General features: G+C 29.5%; 1 protein-coding gene across 1 annotated transcript in view; it reads left to right on the forward strand.

Moving 5' to 3' along the window:
• LOC119666375 overlaps positions 1-25,878 on the forward strand; it is a 41,197-nt gene that overhangs the window by 7,306 nt on the left and 8,013 nt on the right. The gene's annotated exons all lie outside the window — the stretch shown is intronic.

The following is a 25,878-nucleotide window of genomic DNA, read 5'->3' on the forward strand; positions in this document are numbered from 1 at the left end:
AATCATTATGAAACACAGTTGATTTGTAAAATTCTTTGGATTTTGCGATTTATAAAGTCAGTATCGGTAGTACATCCCTTTTGTTGAAATCGTTTTTAACTTTTTCGTAAAACTGGTGATTTCAACAGTCTGCATCGGTAGTATGCCTGTTTCGTCGAAAGCTATTTTAATGTTGCTATCTGCAGATTACTATCATAACTTTTCGAATGCAAATAGAATAATAGGAATTTAAAAATTCTTCTAGCAAGTGGTGAATGTTTTTTTAAGAGGGCGTTATTATTTCACGTTATAATAGATATCAACTTCTTTAAAACGCTTTCTATAATTGTTTGATTAAGATCAATCTATTTCTTATAGAAATTTTATAGGATTAATTTTTATAACTCATTTTCTTTGACAATTTTATGATTTTTTCATATTTCCTATAAAAATATATGAGAATATATTTAAATCTTTAAATTTCAGTTTTATTCTTTTTTTACTCTCGCTGCAATTTTTTATTATTGCCGTTTTCCTCCGCTGCAAAAATTAATTAAAATTTTATTCAATAGACAAGTGGGACTTTATCAATTAAGCGAGCCAAAGTGTTATAATCAAAATGTTATTGAAAAGATAGAATAATTCAGCAGTAAAAGGAAAACAATTTATACACGAAATGCAATAAAAATTAAATAAATAAATAATAAAAATGCAAACAATGAAAAGTGTAATAAAATAGATTTATTTTTAGAAAATTAAATACACAAAATATTTTAATAAGTTTTTAAAATTTGTAAAATTTGTAATTGCAACTAATTTTACAAATAACAAGTTTAGAAAAATTATAAAAATAATTACTTAATTATATGCACACTCGTACTCTGGGTAAAGAGATAATGACTTTGACTTGCTAATTACAGCTTTGATGTAGGTTTCGACGACTGCCTGGTGTCAATTGTGCCTCCACATACGAGTTAAGCGAAAAGACCTTAGACCAAAAACATTGAAAGGCTTTCAATGCAATTCCAAATTATGTGGACTAACGCTTTTGCTGTCAAATTTGTACTTCATTGTCACTTTTTGCATTTATTTTGTACTACACCCAACCAACCCAACCAACCCAACCGGCAATTGTCGCTAACATAAGTGTTGAAAAATGTTGCATATAAAAATGCAATTACACCAGACCATGCGTTTTGTGCTGTTGACTGAACTGATGCAGTTTGAGAGAATTTTTACATTTCTTTGCTACTGAAATCAATACGAGTATCTCCACATCGCTACCTCCCTGGCAAAAGTATCTCATTCCTTTGTAAGCACTATTAGTATTTATGTTCTTGTTTTTATTATTGTTTCTTTCTGTGTTTATATATACTTTTTTTATATCTCAAAAATTGTGTCAATAAAACCATAGAAATGCTTATATCTGCCGCACTAAAAACGCGAAATTGCCTCCGCATGTGGCAGCTATTAATTTTCCGCTTTTCCGCCTGTTTTTTTTTTGTTTTTGTTCAGTTTTGCGGTTTTTAACTTTTATACTTTTAAGGCATAAATCGATTGATAGCTGCGACCTAAGGTTTTGATACTTAGAACAGTACTTTGTAATGAAGACGTTTTATAGCTTCCACTTCAAATGTTTTGCTACTGGTTTTACCGTTTATTAATCACTTTTGTTCATATAAAAAATTGTTTCGTTTGCTTGTTTATAATACTAAGTAATTGCAAATAGTTTTGTTCAGGTTTATTTTATAATATTTTTATTATTTATCTTTTTGCCTTTCTATGCAAATAATTTTTAATATGGATTGCATTTTCAAATGATTATGAAATCGTCATAAAAATTGTCTCTGTTAAAAATAAATATTTGAATAGTCTGCATAGTTATATATGGTATATCCCTGTGCAGACAACATAGATTAATGTGATAGATAGAAATATCATTCACTGATGACTTATGTAGTGTGGAACTAACTGGAAGACCATAAATTTATAAAGAAACACATATAAAAAATATATTTGTATAAATAAATTATATAATAGAAGGGTTCACAAGTAGTAACGAAGAAACAATTATATTACAAGAAACAAGTATAAAAATTATTTTTATATAAATAAATAAAGTAATAGAAAAGTTCGAAGAGTAATAAGGAAACAACAACAAAAATTTGATTAATTTCGAGTACACAACGGTTTTTCGAGTATTGTCAAGTACTCATCAGCAAGTGATCTTAGGAAATACTCGAATTTCTTTTTAATTAGTTTATAGTCCGTATATAATTTGTTAGACTGCAAGTGCTAGGCTTAATACTCGTGCCTGTCAAATTAGAAATGATGAACGAATACTGTTTTCCACAAGTAGCCAAGGCTGCACAACTTTTTAATGCTCCAGTTCCAAGTTTTTTGTCATTTTATTTATAAGTGACATTAATCAAAATACTTGCCATGCTTTTTAAATTAGAAGGAGCATATAAACCACAGCTTTATTTTGTTACATTTGATAAAAAAAAATTAACCCTATAAATAAAATAATATTTTAAAGCGCAGTTTTACAATGCATACTTATAAAACGTTAAAGCATTGGCTAATGAAATATATACATAAGTACTCTCTACATTGTCCTTGCAGTATAACAAAAAGATTTTGATTCGGTTAGTTAAAGTTAAAATTTATTAACCCCATACTGATATTAACAGTATACTCCTTTACTAATGTTTTCTTTAAATTAGCTGTCACCACATTTAAAACTTCCTTCAATGTCTCCAGTTATAAGTAATCAGATTCTATATCATCTTCCACCATATCACTATGTCATAGTTTGCTATTGCGTCTGTGCATTGGAGTTTTCTTTGAGATTGATCTTGTCAATGCTATCATTGCATTTCAAAGTTTGTAAGGTTTTTCATAATCTAAAATGATTAAAGCAAATTCTATTCCTCGCTAGAATACGATTTTAGTTAAAGATATTGAATTTAATTTAAAGATCTATTGCAAGATCTAGATATTTTCAGTTTTGGTAGTCTGTAGTTTCTTTGTTTAAGATAGTCTAGAGTGTATTATATTAATACGCGGTTAACAGACAATTCGATTATTGTTGGGTAGTACAAGTTATATTTGCTCTAATGATCAATCAGAATATTGTCCTTGTTTATACTCAGCAAAAAAATTCATACTATCAAATTTCTGTACACCATATAGGGAAATATTATCTATTAAAAATACTACGTGAGATAAAATAAATTTTTTTGCAATTATTTGAAAATTAATGGATTAGAAATAAATAATATTTATACATTATCTCTAGTGATATGTCATCAGCATACATACAAACTTGTAATTGCAGAACTCTCTCATTACATTTATGATTCTAAAATCATATTGATTCCATATTTGAATTTAGAGATTCTTTCAACTGATGATTAACCTTATTTTTATGCTACCTGTTTTTACTTTTTGACTGTGATATATTATTTATAAGATACTTTAGTCCTTACTCTCACTTTACTCAATTTTTGTTGATTTCAGTCGTAGGTTTTGTTATAGATTTTTTGAATATATTTTATATAAATAGTCTACAGGTGCACTTTTGTCTTTCAGAGTTAGCAAAAAGCAGTAACTCGCTTATTATACTCGCTACCATAGCACACAAACCGCTATGCATCAATTCGGTTGTTTGCTTTGCATATGTAAATATAATGTTATCAAATATATTAACTCTTCTGACTGCTTATTGAAAATTGGTATCGAAAACTGGTAGTTATAGCTTGTTTATATTTTACTTTACTTGGTTTTCTCAAAAAAACAAATTGAATTGCATTATTATTTTACTTGAAACTACCTGAGTCATAACTTAAGATTACCTTGACACTAGTTTCAATGTTAAAAATATACAATATTTCCAGTTATGAGGTATATGCCGTAGACGCATGTACAAGGGATAGAACTTTAGGTATATTTGACAATATGTGACAATAATATGATATAGAACAAAGATTAAGAAACAATAAGTGCCCACATGTACTGACCGTGGTTTAAACCTCTTGGTAATGACGGTACTCCCAATGTGTCGACAGCCGCTGTGAATAGAACCATCGTATTATGATGGTTTCAAGAACAGCCGGGTCTAAGTCTCGTAGCCACTCCTCGAACCAGTCGACTAAGTGTGGTTCAACATCTCACAAAGGGGTCACACAATCTAGATCTAGGCGGTTTGCTTAATATGCATCCTATTATGATAATTACAAACTATGGCGGTATTATGCTGTGCTATAGACATTGTTATTTGTATAGTGTGGATTGAATCTTCTATGTTAATACATAATCTTGTAAAGATTATTGTGTAACATTAGCAAGTGTATGGGTGAGAGATGCTTTTCTTGCAGTTGGTTTATCGTGATGTGTTTTTAGATGTTTAATTTCTTATCAAATTATTCTCTATTGTAAGCTAGTAAGTCATATATTCCTCTAACTATACCCAAGTCATATCTTACCTTGTTTCGTGCTCCTCTAAATACGTCATTACGTGATTATCCTAATTCCCATGCAAAACCTCTACATATTCCTTTCAGTGCCTTAATTCTCTCCATTTGGTGAGATTTAACCACCAAGGAGATTCGAGTGCGGTTAGCTACAACTTGCCGAAGGGCATAGGTAAGCTCTACCTGTTCTTTACTACAGCACTATTTTTAGCACCAAATTTTCAGCAGCAATTCTGTCTGGTGTTATCGCAAGCATATATAAAAATGAATATAAATACAGAATAAAAAAGATGTAATCCTTTTTAAAGAAAGAAGGTTTATGATGGTTTTAATAATTGTATTTTTTTACTTCAATTTTTAAAAACTATTAATATTTAGATTTGTTAAAGAATAATTTTTGAAATGAATTTTATAACTTTTTCGAATGTACGAATACTGGTAACTTTATGGTAGACTTGTAACATAAACTGAAGCCATAACTTGCTCAAGTTATGAAAAAGAAGTAATAACTGTAACGCGCATTAACCTCAACAACTGAGATACACAACAAAAGTAAATTGTACATACAATAAAAGGCAAATGTTTAAAATAAGAAGTATAAAGTTACTTGTGAACTAAAACGTAAAACACTCAACCAACAAGTCAACTGTTGCCTTCAAGCCGAGAAACAACAATTGCAAGAGTGTTGCTGCGGTAAAATGAAAAGAAAAGATACATTCGCCTTGATGTCTGTCTGTTTGCCTGCATTGTGAATTATGGCAAAATCAAAACTTTCAATTGTTGCAAAATACAAAAAGCAAAAAGTTGCAAATACATTTTGAATATGTAACTTTTATCTCGGCTCGGCAAGTGACAATGCATCAATTAAGCTTGAAAAGCTGTCAAAATTCAATTAAAAATTATTTTATTACAAACTCTGAAAGGACTTGCTTTCGAATAATGAATAAATATTGCAACAACTCTTAAAGGGCTTGCGAATATATTATTATGGTTAATTGATTTATACATTTATATTTGCTTCTAGTAAAAATAATCAATGGTTTTGAAATATACGCCCACAGAAGCTTCGATCTACTGGCCTGAGTGCAATGTCCTTAGCAGGACTAAAATGCAGTTTCTCTTACTTGTTTTGTGAAAACGGAAAACAAAAGCTGTTAGTACTAAATATTGCCCTGCAGCACGCAACAAATGGAAAAAAATTAAAAGCAGAAACTACAATTTAATTAATTTTCCTGCAAGTAAAAATTTCTAATTCTAAAAAAATGAGATTTTTTCGACTGTAATAATAGTCAGATTAAAAATTTTGTGCAGTATTCTCCAAGCTACTATAAATCCTTTGATATAGATAGTTGAAAAAAAAAAAACGGAAGGTTTCACGCTTTAGGAGTGGGTGTCACACGCTTTACCATTTATGGGAGTTGTATATACTTTGTTATATCCTGTGGTAAACATACATATATATAGTGCACCACATCAAAAACACTCCTTGAAAAAAACATTTTCAATTTTTTTGTCATTAGTTAACACGTTCGATACCATCGAAGGGTGTATTTTAAATGGTCACTGTCAACATAACGCAAGCGATTGCCAATTTCCGCAACAGGACTTAACTCAAAACATTACAAAGCTAAACCGAGAATCAGACACAAAGTTTAGGTTTTTTCATTATAGGGTTGAAGTTGCCCCTGGTAACCACCTGTGGCGATTATAACCAAAACCAAATCTAATATTTACGTCTGTTATTAAATTCCAAATGTTTTGTTACCCCAAATGCATTTTTGCATATTAAATGCACGCAACTACTTAACAGTCTGTTCAATGAGCTATTTTTTACTATATAACCCCATTATCCCCCACTCACTTCAGCACTCTTCTGTGCCTTTATTTACCCATGGTTTTGTAAAAATTGCATTTTTTGCATTAACTCGCATGTGTGTATGTTTCCATCAAGTGGCAACGACTCAAGTTCAAGCGCTTTTTATGTTTTGTTCCGTACTCCTTCCATAGACCAGCCAGCCTGTTGTTTCCCATATGCGTGCTTCCGAGTTTCTGGTGGAGTTAGTTTGGTGGCAGTTCTTTCCTTTGCATGCCTTTTGTGCGCTTCAATGCAATGTTTGCAGTCCTCTTAAGGGTTGTTTAAGCTAATTTTCTTCCAACACTCCGCACCTCCTTAGTGTGTGCATATATATGCACTAAGGCCCAATGTTTAAGTTCTGCATAAATAATTGATAAATTAAGTTTTGAAGACTTTCTGTGTACAGCTTTGAGCGCGGTGTGGTAATTTTATTTATATGAGATTCGTGTTTTGAGGGCGTTAAACCTTTTCATAAAATAGGTATCCACCTTATGCCCAAATAATTGGGGTGCTAAAAACATTATTAGTTTACCTTATTATTATTTCTAAACAAAAATGCGAATAGTTTTTTACCTAATGAATCCATTTAGTGTACACAGTATTTAAGTAACGAAGTTAACTATTTGACAGACTTTAATTAAGGTTTGTATGGTTTGAGTTACTTGTTAAAAATTATAGTTAATAAAAACTCAAATAAAATGTTTTTTACACATAAACGTGCCATTAAAGAAATCATTCACTGAAACAGGGAATACACTAAATAGCAAAACTTTATTAAAATTTTTTTAATTACACAATCACTACGAGTTTAAAAGAATAATAATTTTGTAATTATTACTAGTACTTGAAATGAGACATTTACGAGTATATTAAGTAAACTAATATAAAATATTTAGTTTGACATATGTTAGAAACATAGTAAACGAATCTATTTCTTCCCAACGCGTAACGAGTATATATTCCAGTTTCTTTTATAAACTTCAGTCAATTTTCGAACTTATTATTATTCCAGATTAGTCATTACTAAATGTATCTACAGTATTATAACAGATGATTTCACAATTTTTTTAATAATAACCATTTTTCTCAAAGGCAGTATCATAGTTCTCTAAGGGCCATGTTATATAGAGTGTCTCGGACTCGGTATGAGTAAAATTGTTGTTGTTTTCAATGCAAATTATAAAATTAAGATTGAGAGAAAAAACAATATAAATTCTCAAATTCCTATGAGTTTTTGTTGTTGGTATTTGTGGTAGTAAATTAGAAGTGAGCATATCTCCATGACATGCATTTTTGGTATAGCCCGAAAGAGCCAATTTTGTCATGCCTGAGACGATCTACATAACATGACCCTAAACGGTTTCTTTTTTACAGGTCGATTTTAAAAAATATTTGATACGCCTTCTTTTTAAAATATTACTCCCCTTTTACAGGAGGAAGGAGAAGAACTTGCTTCTAAGGTAAAAATGATAATCTAGTTATTTCTAGCAAGATTGTTAAAAATACAAAATTCTTATCTCTCTATAAGAAAAACATTAACCTGAAACTCTCAATTTTTCAAGTTAAACTCTTTATTATTAGGAGCTTGTACTTTACCCAGATATTAAGAAGAGAAACGGATGATATATCTGAACTCATCAGTTTTAGACTTAGGCAACAGATTAGACTTAGATAACAGTAGTAATTCCGAATCAAGAATCAGGGCGAAATGAATTTCATATATATAAAACATGAAATGTCATAAAAGTTCAACCAGTAGAAGAGTTATATTTTCTTCAGAAAGCTATGTTTAATAAGTATCAAACAAGAAAATGTCGCTACATGACTGCATTGGCTATATAGCTAAACTAATAAAAAATTATAATTTTGCTCTTATTGCAGTTTAATGTTAAATAATTCGCCAAACAAAGATAAAATTCGTCCAACCATGATAAAATTTGTCTAGTTAAAATAATATTCACCTAATCATGATAAAATTCATCTAACAATGATAAAATTAGTCTAACTAAGATAAAGTTCGTCTAACCAACATAAAATTCATATAACCATGATAAAATTCGTCTAGTTAGTGTAATATGCACCTAATCAAGATAAAATGCATCTAACCATGATAAAATTCGTCTAGTTAATATAATATTCACCTAATCAAGATAAAATTCATCTAACTATGATAAAATTAATCTAACTAATATAAAACTCGTATAACCAACATAAAATTCAACTAAGCAAGACACAATTCGCCTACAGCTGGCGAATCGAATGCAGCAATTATTATTTAACCATTTCGTAGGGCGAATTCGGTTAAGCAATTATAAAAGATTTATGAAAGACTTTAAAGAGAATAAAATTAAAATAAATAAATAAGCTTCTTAGTATTTGAGATCTCAGATATATGTTTAGTGACACAGTTAGAAATGGAATTTTCTGACCTATTTTATTACATGATGCGCTGTACTTTGGCTAAACTAAACTTTTGAAACAACTTCATATCATATTTCATATTTGAAACTAAAATTATATAAAATTTTTCTAAGACTATTAGCAATGGAAGTCACATCATGCAGTACATATTCATAAATGAATATATTTTAATAATACGAGTATAAACTACTTGTCTATTGTCTGTTGTCTGCTAATAAAATTAGAAAAAAGTTATATATGCAATATTAAATTACAAGTGCATCATTATGGCAAATATTCCATGGAAGAAAATAGAGAAATAGTTTTGTATCTAGTCCATTGCCATACTGAATATATAGAGACAATTAGCGTTGAAAAGTGTAATTAGGTTAGCAGCTAATATCTTAGCATCCGGATAACAAAATTCACATATGATTTTTAACCAAAGCCATGAAAATAATTTAATTATCAATGCACAAAAAACCTAAACCTACTAAAGCGCTGGGAAGAAGCATAAAAGGTGAAAAGTAATGAAAATACTTATAAATATAAAAAATATTTAATTTTTAAAAAATTTAATTTTTTTTCAATAAATAACATAAAGCAGACTGAGATGATATAATAATGACGGCAATAGCTTCATGATATAATCCAGAAAATATTTGTAACCTAAATTGGAGAAAAGTATTGCTCCATAATCTTGAGCCGATATGGAAACTGATTAGATCACTTAAAATAATTCACAAAAATTATTTAATATTTATATAGAATATTTTCGATATATATCTGTTGTTTTGGTTAGAGTGAATGGCTGAGATGTACTCGTAGATAAAGCAATATCTCATCAAAGGCTAATTAAAACGGCAAAACGTGTTCCATGCAATTTAAAGTATTTGCATGCAAATTAGTAAAGTAAGAACCTAAAAATATTGAAGAAATAAATTTTTCAATTTAATTCCCAGCGAATTCTAAGCAAGTATCGACGAAAAGTGGCTGCCAAATCTGATTTTAATTATTTGTGGAATAAATTAGCAAAAGCCGGCAATGCGGCTTAAACAGTCGAGCTGTTGTTTTACTGTTGGCATTATTGGCATTATTGGTGTTGCTGGTGTTGTTGGTGTTGTTGGTGTTGTTGCTGGACCATAACAGGTGTTCGGTAATTTATACAGAATAGACAAAACACTAATTTATGCTGACCATTCTTGAGCAGTCAAAATAAAAAATAATTTAAAAAAATTAAACAAAAACCTAAAGTGAAAATACTTGTTTTCTGTTGTCTGCACGAATCGGGAACCGAACAAGACAATAATTGCTTTTACGTCATTTGAGAGTTATTTTTTTTCTTTGTTCGCTTAAGAACAATAAATCTAATAGTTGAAAACATTAGCTCAGTGTCTAACTTTAAAAATTAGCGAGCGTTCTTAGCTCATAAGAGCCACATTTTGTCACACTAAACCAATTTTCATCGCTTGGAGGTATTAACGGCAATTATTGTGAACTTTGATTCTTTTTTTCTCTAGAAATTCTTTAAGACTTTTAAGCGTTTTTGGTAATTAAGTTTTTTTTTTAAATGACTTTAATTATGCATTCCGTTTGTATATTTATTCAAATATTTAAAACAATTTGCAATGCAAAACGTTAAAAATGTTTTATGGGAGGATTTTTACAGATAACAGAAATTTACTAAAAATCTTCACATTTTTCTTTTACTGGCTTTTTTTCATTTCTATGCATGTGTACTTATTATTATTATTATTTAAAATAGGCTATTTGTGCACCCCGACCTAAAAGATCTATTGTGCGCCTATAGGCCCAACTAAGACAATTTTAGACTATTTATAAATCTTATAATTGCAGTGGGCTTAATTTTACCTATTTGATTTGGGACCAGGATCCCGCTACCAAGGTAATCGAGTCTACGTCTTGCCACCGCTGGGCAATTGCATAGAACATGTTCTGATGTTTCCTTCTCCTCATGACAGAGTCGACAGGAATCACTTTCTACCGCACCTATAATCTTCATGTGGTAGATTTTGATATCATTTCTGCTAAGGTTGATGATAGCATCAACTTTGATGTGTTCAGGATCAATGAATCTTTTTGACTGTCGCATGCCTGTTTGGGCTCTCCAGTGTTCAAGTAGATGCTGTTTCTCCCGTTCACATAATAAGTTATTTATGAAGCTATTTGTTACCCCGCAGAAGGACTCTGGCCCAATGAAAGGAGTACATGCACCCCTCTTTACTAATATGTCTGCTATTTCATTGCCCTCATGCCCCTCGTGTCCCGGTACCCACATAAGAGTAACATAGTTCCTCGATGCTAGGGTGTTGAGAAGTTGAAAGCATTCCCAAACCAGCTTTGATTGGAATAAGGATTTTGCTAAAGATTTTAGAGCTGCTTGGCTGTCTGATAGAATACATATGTTGGTACCTCGGGTGCCCCTACGTATGCATTCTCTTGCACAAAGCTCTAAGGCATGGACTTCTGCCTGAAAAATGGAAGCAGTTTTTCCCATTGCACATGCATGCTTAAGTATGAATGTGAGTAAATGTCAAGTTTATTAAAAACTAAAATATATTGCTACTGTTATTGTTATTTTATTATTGTTATTGCTGTAATTATTTAATTGTTTCATAAGTATGAACTTCAAGTTTCAACTATCAAGTTTATTAAGAAATAAATACTATATACCCCATAACTAGAAAATTCGGTTTCGGCATTATCCGCGGATACCGAAAATTCCATTGTTTTCTGCGGATACCGATAATAGTATATAGCAGGGCTGTACATACCAGAGAAGATCGCTGTATAAGTTGAAGGGCCGCTGAAAGAATAACATACATTTATTTATTGCCATATGAAAAATATTTTATTTGTAATATAATGACTTACGGCTGGATCGAGTTTTTGTTAACAGTTGTACAAAGAAATATATACTATAGTCTTCACCAATTAAATAAATTAACGGGAAGTGTAATAAATTATTTAAAAATATTTTATTTCAATTATTTCGGATATCACAAAAATAAAATAATGTGATGTTACCTAAATATGGTATAATAAAGAAAAATTTGTCTAATTATTGTAGGTAGATTAGAAACATATCACGGGCCGCACATATCTTATCTGCGAGCCGCATGAAACCCGTGTGTCGTGTTTTGAACAGCCCTGGTTTATAGTGAAGAATATTATATTTTAAGACATATATATGTTTCTAGATATAAAACAAAATTACTATAGAAATGAAAAAGTAATGACCTACATATAAATATGTATTTAATGACATATAAATATAAATTCAAATAGTGAATAATGAACATCCATGAGATATTCATACATTTTTAAAGAACCTTGTTATAAGTTGTAATTTCGTCTTTTCATTACAGTAGACGAAATTTATATACGTTATAATTTATAGACGTTATATTGGCAGCAGTTTTTATGCCACATTCAATTTTTGAATTTTTGGATTTTTGAATAATTCATTCATAGATACTAAATTATCCACAATTAATGACCTATGTTTTTTAAGAGATATAGAAATATTGTTTTATTTATTAAATATTGTAGTAAACAACAATAACTTCAAAGTTGTGAAAGTCCTCGTTTTCTGAGAACTGGTGTTAATCACAAAAATGAATTCGACTTAGAAAGTTACAGCAAATTCACTCTTGCCAACAGAGGCTACTTTGTGCTAAATAGACTATTAAAAAATCAAACCCTCTATCACCAAACTAAAATCACGGTCCTCAAGTTTTAATATTTACTTGTTTTGCTGTGTGGTATAAAGGCTTGGACAATTACCAGCAGTGATAAGGGGCCATTAGGTGCTATCAAGAAAGAATCTCGGAAGCTCATGGTTTCGCACGCTTTGATAAAAAGTGTTAAAATAGTGTTAGATAGAAAATTGAGCTGTTTCACTTATATTGCGATACTGATGTATGTGCACGTAGTAGAATTCAATGGTTTGGTCAGGTCACGTATATGCTTAAAAATCTTGAGACCCGCAATTTACTTGATGTAATATCCGTTAGTAAGATACTTAGAAAAGGATATCTACATTTTTCGTAGAAAGACCAGGTGATAAATGAAGGCACTCGCTACTACTAACTAGCGACAGCAAACCGCTTATTGGACTGATTGACTACTGTGCGCCACCGAGTATGATGAACGTCTGTAAATACCTACAAAGTAAGTAGTTATGTGTCTGCAAATAACAATATTTGTTTTTTATTATAATCTCCAATATTTTCATTTCTGACTGACTGGCGGAGGCTACTCGACGCGGCCAAGGACGACACACGTCTGTAATGGCCAACTAAGTAAGTAAGTAATATTTTCATTTCGAGTCACATAAGTAAGAAGTACTTAAACTCTATTATGAGCTCAACTGATTTATATGATTTCATTATTTAAGTGTGTTTCCTTTGAACATTTCACGCTCTATGAAAATGAAATGTTTGGTAAAAAGTTTTTACCGCAGGCAGAACCAACAACAACCACAGGTGGTCGCACACAGTTTAAGCGCCAAAATATTTGAACTATGAAATTTTACAGGAACAACAACTAAATTTTCAGCATTTGCGGTTGCATTGCGTTACCTATAAATTACAATTTGGCAGCGGCAACACCGGCAACATCGGCGATGTGACTTGTGATTAACCCGGCAATAAAAACAAGACCACCACCACCAACAACAACAACAACAACAACGGGATGTATGTCCAATAAGAAAAAATATTAGTCGAAACACAGCGGAGCCAACACAACGGCAATAAAAATAATTATAACAACACAAGTGATAAATTGTAGCTTTTCATAGCGTAACGCATCGCATATGGAAAACTCATTCATTGGAAAAATGTGTGTTAGGGTGACCAGCATACCCAACACACAGTGTTGATCATATGGAACCTATAATGACAGATAAGAGAGCATTCACAAACACAAAATGGAATTTCAAATGAACAAAGCACATAATCTAAATAAATTAGAGACTTGAACTTCAAAGCACCCTACAACGGGTAATTTGCACACACTGAACTTGTAGTTCATCAAGTTAATTAATACTGTATATAAAAAGGATTCATTATTTAATTAAAACAAATGTATATATCGATTTAATATTATTGTGGAATACTTTAAATGCTTTATTGTATTTTTATATAAGAACGAAAGGGAGTACGCCGACTTTACTCATATGTAACCGATTTAAATATTATGCGTTAATAGTATAATATATAATATGTGTATTCGGCCGATATCAAGTGCCACAAAAAACTACATCGAACTTTGCAATATTAAATAAAATAAAAGTTCTTACTCTTACTTATAAGTTATGAATATACAAGCCAAATTAGAATATTCTACTCAATTACACCCAAAATTCTTAAGTCACTTTTTCTCTCTGGAGTATTTGAGGGAAGACACTACTTGAAGCGTGGTTGTTATAAACTATAATAAATGTAATTTGATTTCATTTAATAATAATATTATATATTAAAATATATATGTATTATATTATATATATAAAAGAACTATAAAAATATTATATATAAGTTTTTAGCACGATTTGAATTCTTCAGACAATTGGCAATAGATACTGAGAAACATCTTGCATTACATTATGTGTGTTAGTAGCTTACTTCTCGAGATATCAAAATTTAAATTTGAAAGGTTTTTACATTGATTATTCTAACAAAAAAACCAAAAGTATTATCTAATGCCAACTAGTATATGTAAAATTATATTTAAATCATACAAATAAGTACAACCTTACTTATATAGAATAATATTATATATAAACGAGATGTTATTATCTTGTTCACAACATTAAAAAATATGTTAGGGATAAAACTCTTAAACTCTTCAAAACCAAAATTCAAATTTAAATTCATTAAAAACCATCAATTCTTTTGCCATCGGAGCAAATATGATGTACTTTAAAGACTGATATAAAATAAAAACATTTTGGTCAACATTTTTCAAATAACACTTAAACCTATTAGCGCATTACCCAAGTAAACGTCTTCATAAGAAAATTATAGTAGATTAAATCCTAAATTGTGGATGAAAATGCAATATGAACAAATGAACATTAATTTTGATATGACAATTTTTAACTTTAAAGTCTAATATCTCAAAAACTAAGTGTTCTAGTTTATGTAACATTACATATAGGTATTACATAGTCTATATTGCAAAAAATTTCTCAAATTTCCATGGGAAATCAGAATTGAATCGCATTTTTGTTTCTTGTATATTTAATCTATGGTTACAAAAATAATATAATTTACCCCAATATAAGAGAGAAGGTTTTTATAGGTATTATTTTAATTTTAATTTTCGACTGCATATATGCAAATATTTTTATAAAAACAGTAGTGAACAGTAGTGAACTACAACAACAAAAATTCAGTTTATATTATTTTAGTTAATTGAATTTTTGACTGACCATAAAAAAATTTTTATATATTTTTGGCAGCACCTATATCAGCTATATCAGCTTTAGATATTTTTTATATACACCTATCAGTTTCTAGTATGAATTCAAACCTTCTAGAAACTTTAAAATATTATGAAAAATTAATTTCTTAAGGTATTAATTAAGTTTTAACCAACTAAAATGAACTAAATATTAATTATTAATATATTATAAACAGCGTGTATTGGAACCAATCAGACCGATTGTAGCATGATAAAGTAATAATAGTTTAGATATGAATGGACCCGTACAGTAGCTTTAGATAATTGGTACAATAAGAATGCGTAGATACATTTCAAGTGGAAATTTGTCTATTTTTGTGATATTTAAATCAATTCAAGACAAATCTCTGTTCTTGATCTGGAAGAGGGCGTTATGCACACAATAATAAGGCGCACTGAATTCTATTGCAACTTATAAATATTTATGATTTGGATATGTTAACAATTCGAAAATAATATGCAAGCAGGAAATGCTTTTTAAAAGAAATGATTTTTTTCTTTACAAAATAATAAATCCAATGAAGGAGGGGGCACTTTTCACATAAGACAACATGTTGTAACCTTGTAAGTTTGCTGACAGAAAGTATGAAAAAAAAGATACATATTATATAAAAAATAAAAAATACAAGAAATTTTTATGTTTTTATTTTCGATGTTGACTTGTTTGGAATATTTCTCAAATACAAGTAAATTGTGCTGCCAAATTAAGTAAATTTCACAGTTTTGTGTAAGAAAATATTGTTTAACTTCAGATATTTCGCCTCATTTTTGCCGTCAATTTGCTGACATATTGGCTACTGCAGTTGGAGACGTGTTAGCCTCTCATTGTTTACACGTTCCCAATCAATCAATATGTGTGAAAATGTTTCACATTTCAACTATTTCACGTTTACGGCTCAGTTTGCTGGATGAAGTCTACATAATGCCAATGCATAATATCTAAAATTGGAAATGACTATACTCGTACGACTATTTCCACATTTTGCTAAGCCTGCGGAAAATTATCGATTTGTTTTCATTATTGATTTAATGTTTTTCTTACGGCAGCTTAGGGTTTTTAAGGTGTAACGTAGTGCTTTGAAATTTAGAATCCTCCCTTATGTTCTGCTCGGTGGTGTGAGCTATTTATGTAGTAACCTTAGCATATTTATAATGAGTTTATGTCATTATGCAAAATTAGAGACTTAAGAAAACTGTATACACATATTTTTATATTAAATTAAATGAGGGTTAGTATAAAATAGATACCATCATTATGTTATGGAAGCTATATATAGCTGTCATTATTATCATGTAGTACAATACATTTCACTCAGTAATAATTTTAATTAACTACTTGTTTGCTTTATGTATTAGTCTTCTGCATATAATAGAAAAATAATAAGAGTGAAGCTATGAAATTCTTATGGTTTCGGATAGTGTATTTCAGTTTTTATTTTTTGCCTATGTTCCATTAAAAATTTTCAAAACTTTATATGCTTCTTCTACGGAACATAACATATACAAGGAGTTTTTGCTGTATTCACCACTTTTGCACCAAAGGATATTTTCTTTGGTTTCACTCTTAGAATCTATTAAGTTTCTTTTTTGAAAACGCTTGAACAGTCAATACACTGGGTACACTGTGTTAAGTTTCGTTTTAAAATACTGGTCATCAGTCAACACATTTTGGAGGTGAGTTTACGTTTACGTTTGAAAATACGGGTTTAGACTCTGCTGAAAAAATGATTCACACTACTAAATTCAGTAGATCAGTTTCAAGGCTTTTAAAAATTGTTATAACACTACTATAATTATTCAAATAAAGCTTACCGATATAAAGAGATATCCAAATCTTGGCTCTGATTTGGTAGCACAGTTCCACTAATATAAGTCAAATTGAACTTTCATCTAATGGACTTCGCCCGATTGCTTTCTTATAACGCAAAGTTCTGTTAGATTTTTAAGTGTGTCTAAACTGTATGCTGAAGAAATTTTAATTAAATAGTCGTGGTAGTCTGTGGTATATAATAGTAGTCTCAAGGTTATAGTAGTAATATATTTAAAGATATTGAGCAATTGAGTAAACCAAAATATCAACTCAATTGTTCAAAAGAAATGCGTGATGGAATCAGAAGAGAAATACACTTGCAGCTTAAGTACGTTTAAGCTATTTACATAAATATATATATATCTATATACGTGGCATTGTTATTGTGGAGTGTTTTTTTTATTAAGTTCTGTAACAAAGTGTCGCTTGATATAGCTCATATTATAATTAATTAAAGCTTTTTACAATATAGAAGGCTTAACAACCGCGGAACTTGTTGAAAACTTGCTCGAACAGCATGATGGCACGAAAAAAATAATTATCATTATCCAAACATATATATTTTAGTGATGATAAATTGCTTCAATTTTTTTTCATTAATAAGACCCATTTTTCACTTTGTAAATATCGAGAACTTTCAATACACTATTGCATCTACAAGAAGTCATATGTCTAGAGGTGTAATAAGAAAGTACTTTTTGAAAACAGGAAAGGTACGTTATAAACTACCAAATTTAATCTCGTCATCGCCACCTAAAATTGAGGATGAAGGCACAAGTAACATAACACGTCCTATGTTATCTTGTCGCCAAGTACTGTAATTTCTCTTTTTAGTAATGTATATTGGTCAAGATAAAGTGATTTCTCACCACTGAACTTTTATTGTGGGATTTTAAAAAATATCATATTTACATGGGTAAATAATCAAACTCTCGACGTTTTGAAAATAAACGTTCGTGAAGTTATAGCTGTACATTTGCCAGCTATGTGCCTACTAATTAACTTAGATCAGCTTATAGATAATTCTTAAGATATTCTGTGCATAACATTTGAATCATGTTGTACTTCACATCTTATGACAAAGTCCGAACTATATAGTATAGTAAAATAAAACTTTGTTCGAAACTTCAATCACAGGTGGATCTTATTTATGTTCACTTTTGGAAGCACAAAATGGTGTGTATTCAAACCTAAATTAAAGGACTTGAATGGAATATTGATGTATTTCTTTATTATTTTAATCGCTGATTTGTACCTCTATACTATGTGAATATAAATTCTATATACTACCATTCTACACTATTAATGTCGTAATGACTCGTTGGCCTCCATTCTGTATTTAAAAACAATTGAAATGACAATTAATTTTGAACAGCAATAAAAACCGCAAATGTTGAAACAAAGTGATTAAATGATTTTTTTTTATTTAAGGTTAATTAAATTTAAGTAATGACAATGAGTTAATGCTTTTGATAAGGTAATAAATTTGATTTAAATAAAAACTTAAAAACATTAATTTTTTAAATATATTTTCCACACAATTATATCATTTCTTTAAATATTTTGTTTAAAGAATAATATAGTAGAGAAAATAATTTATTAGTTTATTTATTTCTTTATTTATATATTTATTTATACTAATTTATAAATCACAATATATAGATATAATATTTTTGTTTGATATTATATATTATTTGTTCAGATTCCTTAAAAGTTTTTCTGTTTCATAGTAAAACTTATGAAGTGGTTCTGTTCTTTTAATTGCTTTATACATATATAACGCGTATTGCTTATATACCATTATCCATTTTGTGTCTCCAAAAGTAAATTTAAATAAAATATATAAAAAATCGTTCAAATTTTTATTGCAGTATATTGTTTGTACCATCAAAACAGATGCCAAGGATATCATTCAAGTATTAGCTTTTTTTCTGGCAATCTGCGATAACTTATAGACATAGTTTCCTTTACGAAATCAAGATATACAAATTAATTTTTAGTAGTGATCTTCTGGCTTTATGAAAACATTTTTAATTAGTTCTTCATTTCGTTACTTACCAAGATGGAGTTCCATCCTGCAAATTTAGCTTGACTACGAAACAATAGCTCAAAATTTCAAGCCATCTTTGGCAAATTTCACGGGTGTGAAGTGTTCTGTTCAGGTAATCTGCGATAACTTATAAACATGGTTTTACCAAATCAAGAGATATAAATAAATTTTTGGCAGTGGTCTTCTAGCTTTCTGAAAACATTTTTAATCCGATTTTAATTTCGTTGTCTACAAAGATATCCTCCAATTATAGCTTGACTACGAATTAATAACTCAAGACTTTAAGCGATATTTTGCAAATGTTTGAGAAAAAAGTGTTTAATAGTGTTTAAAGTTTTTATAAGATTTTTAATTTTATTGAAGACCTAACTTTAATCAATAGAGATTTATTGACTGTATTTTCAATAATTACTCTTCTATGTTACCTAGTATTTTGCTTAAACTAACTCATCGGACACTTTATAGTAACTAATTTCAGAATTTCGATAATTATATAGTCATCGAACTGAATGACTATATAATGACAGAATTATTACAGCATAGACGTAGGAAAAATGAACTTGTCTGCAAAAGCATCCACAAAGTGCTTAGATCATTAATGTAATGAAAGTATAGTAGAGAGAAATATTATTTTATAATTTAAGTGTTAAATAAATATGAAAATCTTGTATGTGAAATTTATGAATTCATTTCCGAAGCAATATTAATTCAGCCCTCATTGCAGACACGCACGCCTGTTTTCGTGCTCCATTGTTTATACAAAAGTAAAAAGTATCTGCGCCATAAGTCCAACAATCTTTATCTTAATCTTTTCATAAATTGAAATCTTAATTGAGTGTTGATGTAGAAATCACCGACACGCCAAATGTAACCATTTCTATAACATTTTTGTAATATGTGAAAACGTAAATTTGCTTAAAGTAAAATAATTTTTTTAATTTATTTTTACATAAAACATAAAAATATGTATGTGAACAAAATGCCTCAATCGCATGCATATAATCAGGCACGGATATTAGAAAAATATTACAAAAAGTTTAAATAAATTTTGATTCCATCACATTTTTTGGCAAATGTTCAACAAATATTTTATTTTATGGATTAATCAGCATAAAAACTTATTTAAAATTTTTAGATATTTTTTTTTTGTTTTGGTGAGTGTCAAGTAAATGTAAATAAACCAAATTAGCTACTGAACTCACGCATTCTTCATAGACTTGGGATAGTTTTTTTAAAATTTTTGTTTTTTTTAGTTTGGACAAAAGCTTGTTTATTTTCTAGTTTTTTACTCAATAATTTTAAATTGTTTTAAAAATACTGAAATTTTTTTAAAATTGAACCACGGCTATAAGATCATACGTCCTTGGTTTGTATTCATTTCCATTAATACTCCTCTGACTCTGACTATTATTTTTATATCTTTTTTATGGCAAGTCTTAATTTCCATGGCGCTTAGATCGGTTCAATATCATAGAATTTGATTCTCACTGCTCTTCTATGATAATTGCGTCTTCTAAGGCGAAGACGACTGTAATAAATATATTCTTTCACAGTTGCGGATATTCCGAATTTTGGCTTTCTGCCAATTTGTCTGGACATTGGATGCCAAAAGTGTGCTTCGCACTGCTATTTTTGCTGCCCGAATTCAAAACTAGTACAGATTTATTGCAGTACAGATTTGTTGTGCTTTAGTTTCCGAATTTGTTTAAATTGGAACAAATTTCACTACTTAAATATGCGAAAAATCACCGCAAATGCATTTGATACAAAATGATACAAAATTATTTTGATTTTTGCAAAAACATTATTTAAACAAAATTTTATATTTTTTTGGAAAAAAAAAATTATTATTAAACCATCAATAATAACAGCATCTGTAATTGGGGTCGTAGAAAAAAATTCTAAATATTTAAATTCTAATAAGTTTACATTTAAAGTTACATATTTTTTCTAACTAATTCGACAATAATAAACAAAATTGTAGACATCTACAACAGGGCTGTTTAAAGCACGGTCAGCGACCCAGATGCGCCCCGGCTAATGTTTGTGCGGGCCACGACGAATTTTCTTTTAACGTATTTAATGTAAAACCACATTATTTAATATTTATGGTATACCAAGTAAATAAATTTGATTTAATAAATTAGTAAAACTAAATTTAACTTTAAAACAACTATGAACGTATGTATGTTTTTGCGGTCCTCCAATCTGTACAGTGATAGTTATTGGCCCGCGATCGCATATGGTCTGAACCGCCCTGATCTACAACATCAACACAGTGTTACTTATCTACTTACTGTAGTCCTCTTCTCCTTGTGTAGCATACGGTCTCAGTACAGTGTACGGCACCCAATATTCTATCGTATCTTTAAAGTTCCATTACTTCAAGTTCTAAATATAACATCTAAATCTATAATGTATGGGACTAAATTGTTTCTTTTTTTTTTTGTAGCTACTCAGTTGAAAAACTAACTGTTTAAAGTCTATTTTAAGCCATTTCTGCAAGTTCTTAAGAATACAATTTTGAAATCCGTGAAGTATTATTTGTATGAATTAATTATAAAGAATTACTTCATCCGAAATCTAGCAAAAAACATGAAGAAATTTAAGTCCAAAAAGTCCAAAGATTTTAAGTCCAAAAAGTCCAAAGTCCAAAAAGTCTAAAGTTCAAAAACTTTAGATTTCAAAAGCAATATAATAACTTTAATAAAGTTTTTTAAGTAAATTTAATTAAAATAATTATTCTAAATTCAATGTTTAATTTGTGGTCCCGTAAAATAAACCAAAGACGTTGGGAACTTAAACTTTTTCCAACTTTAAGTATTTTATCTGCATTGCGTAGTACTAAACTTTATTCTTTATTTTTTACTATTATTTCCGTTTTTTGTTTTCCAAGTTTATATGGAAATATTTTTTTATATTTTGTGAAGTTTTACTTTTGTGGTTCCATCATAACAAGGAGCAATTCAAGGATGCTCCAGTTGTGCATTTTGCACTTCGTGAATTCCACTGCAAGCACATGTTTTGTTATATTCCGGCTTAAAATTTTTATTGTTCACTGAATGTTCATATTTTTTATCTGCCACACATTTCACTTAAATATAAAGATGCATACTTTACTAAGAGATAAATGAACTTCACTCTAATGTGAAAATATTCATTTTTTTACTCTTTGCACATTCAAAACTTAATGGATTCTTCTATGTACTTCAAATTAAAAACAGTAATGAAATGTTAATGAATTAATTCTTTTAATGCAACACAATTTTTTAAATTTGCATTTAATTTCATTAACAATGTTAATATTCATTTAGGATGTAGTCTGACAGTCAGACTCTATAGAATCAAGACCGTAGTCTCAGTCAGAGTCTGAGCCAGACTCTGACTATTATAAACTAATTTGAAAAATAACATAATATTGTTAAGCAAATAAATTCAAAAATATTTATAGATAAAGCAGATATTTGAAGTACGATCTATGTAATTATGGTGATATATCTTGTAGTAATAGATCTATAATTACAGTAAATTTTATAGGATTAAAATATTTAAGGCAAGTGTATTTACTAAGCTTGTAGTAATATTAACCAATTACTGATAATAATATTTATCATTTAATGAAAATAAAACATCTTAAAATATTAGATCTATAATTATAGTAAAATCTTTAAAAGAAAATCAGCTTGCTTAAAAAAGTAATACCGAGCAGATATTTATAATAATATCCATCAGTTAATAGTGATGAAATGTCTTGTGGTAGTAGATTTATAATTTCAGTGATATATTTATGATAAAGACACTTAAACAAAGTTAAGTTACTAAACTTACAATTGAAAAGATTTTATATTGATATATAGAACAATAATAACTTTAACGTTATAATTTTTCAAAAATTATCATTTTATGAGATAACCCGAGTTTCTTAGGCTGGATATAATAATAGTTTTTATGAAATGATTTACACGCTAATTGTATTCAAGATTAATGATAATATTTTTAGGTTACTTTACTTTCTTTGTTATACTTATAATATTGATTACTAACCTAAGTAGTGTTTATAAATACAATAGTCTATGGCAAAGTTTTTAACATTGAACATTTTCATATAGAATTTTCTTACATTTCCCCTAACCTTTCTTACTATGTTTATTGTTTTTGTGTTGTTGGTGCCATCAGCTGGCATTTTACCGTTTGTAAATTTTAATAAATAGAGCCTGTAGAATCATACATAATTCATTGCAAAATAAAAAACATTGTCAGTACACATTTCTTGAAATAATTATTTATTCTTAGCTATTTTAACTTTTGGCTTATGAAATGTAATTGATTTTTATTGCACCAGTATGTCGTTCATTAAGTCCAGAGCCTACACTGCTCCATATCTGATTTAACCATAGCTGATCTACCGGAACATGAAAAAGATCGTTACTGGTGTTTAGCTAAAAATTAGCGGAAAACGAACGTAAGGTTGTGTCTAATGCCGCCATAACTTTTAGACAAGATTTGGTGTGATGAACTGTTTTATAAATTCTACTTGTTCTAAATTTTTAATGCTCTACAATAACGACTTCCAATTCTTAGTTAAAATTAACGTGGATTTATCCAATTTGCACAAAGTCCACTCCAGCGTTCTATATCAAACAGTTCTTGAACTAAACGTATGTAATATTTCTGAAGCTTATCTGGGTACTTCCATGAAAATATCGATTGTAACAGTCGCCAATGAATAAAATTTGTCATTAGTACTTAGTGAATTACAAGAATACTTATATAATGTCAGTGCACGTCTGAAGACGTAAGAATATTCCATCTAAGCCAACTCATGCTATTTTAAAGGAATTTCATACCCCACCGCCCAATAGTCTCCTACAACCAGCCCGATAAGTGTCTTGTTGTCACCAGTTAGTAATAATAAGTGCCTTCATAGCGGTGGTCACCTGGCTTTTCCACCGAAGATGTGGATGTCCTCAACTACGTATTAATATAACGGGTACCGAAATAAACACTTTTGTAGTAAGAACGTCTTTTTTTATTCGTATAACGTGACAAAACTAGCGAATTTATTGTCACCAGTTAGTACTAACGAGTACTTTCATAAGAATGGTGACCTGGCTTTTTCACCGAAAATGTAAACGTCCTCAACTTCGTTTCAATATAACGGGTACCGAAATACCAGTTTTTCTTTTGTAGCAGAAACGTTTTCTTTCATTCGTTTAATGTGACCAAACTAGTGAAGTAACTATCACCAGTTAGTAGCAATGAGTGCTTTCATAAGGTTGATCACCTGGCTTTTCCACCGAAGATGTAGTCGTCCTCAACTACGTTTTAATACAACGGGTACCGAATCAAACACTTTTGTAGTCGTAATTAGATCAGAGAATCGAACTTAATCTAGTAAATGATGTTAACGATTATTTGATGTAAACGGTTTTCGAACATTAGTTCCTATAATTTGTGCCAAATTCAACATAATTGTCTTGCATCATTTCTCAATGCTTTCTATTATTAAATTAATATGTACTTCTGGACTATGTAAGCATATTTCCTATATAATTAAGTTAATTTGTTCTCATAATAGCTAATTTATTGGTTACATCATTGCACCGTTGAGTTAACGTGTCTAGCACTTGGGAAAAGTGCGATGCTGTTATAATTAAACTCAATGTTAACTTAAAAAAGAAGAACGTAGTACTCAGATAGAAGATACTTTAGTTAAGTGGTGCTATAAATTATGAGCACATTGGTGTCAATGACAATTAAAATGACATTAAGTTTAACACACATGAAAGGAGCACAACTGTTATCAGTTGCAAGAGTCGAAGTGGCTTAAGTACTGAAAAATTGTGTCAATGCAAGGAAAAAAGCACTTAGCCCAAACCATAGCAAGTGCAGGTCTGCTCAGTTTAAGTAAAAATTTTTCTCGATAGAGTTTTGAGCCTAAAATAAAAAATACAAAAAAATAATATTTATATATAATATATATGTTAAGTCATTATGGTGCGAGTATCATTGAGATGTATTTTAACATGATTATCTCATCGAGATTCAACGTTTCTAAATTCGATAAATCTTTCTAAAATTAATCACCGATTTCCATTGGTAATGAGGTTTGAGGAACTAAATTGCATTTGAAATAATTTGGAATATTTAAAAATATAATTTAACCGAAAATGCATTGAAATTGCATTTTGGGTTTATTTAATTTTTTTATTTCCTCTCGTACTCGTGTATTTTATAGATGATATTTACGTTCCACTTTGGTGCACACATTTAAGTACTTAATTTTGTTTTATTTTTACTTTTATGTAAAAGTAGTTGCAAATAATGTTTCCTATTGTCAAAGTATCTTTTAGCCTCTTTTATTTTGTTCTACTGACTGAGTTTATTTGTTGTTTAGCTTTAGTTTTCAGAATTTTTATTTCGTTTTTTGTGCAATGCATTGTGATTTTTAATCTCTTTTGTCTGAAGTTGGAAGTTGAGTATCTTTTGCATAATGAAAATAATATTCCGTTACAGTAAGCACTGGGTACGTTGAACTCTGTAAGTATCACAGATATAGTTAATTATAGGTAATTAATTTTGTTTGTGTTTGGCATTGCTACTTCGCAGACGAGAACGAAAAATTGTTTAGAACAATTATTCTAACATTTTATAGCAACGAATTTTGTTAAGTGGAATTATTTGTATCTAATACATCATTAGTTTCTCATCTCATCATGAGCTCATCTATGGTATAGATGTAAACGAATTTACCAGTCGTTCAACGTGATGAATACGGCTAAACAAAACCGGTAAATTAGTTTTAATTGTTTTTTTTATT

Source organism: Teleopsis dalmanni, chromosome 1 (assembly GCF_002237135.1).
Source record: "Teleopsis dalmanni isolate 2A chromosome 1, ASM223713v2, whole genome shotgun sequence".
NCBI classification, from domain to species: Eukaryota; Metazoa; Arthropoda; class Insecta; order Diptera; family Diopsidae; genus Teleopsis; species Teleopsis dalmanni.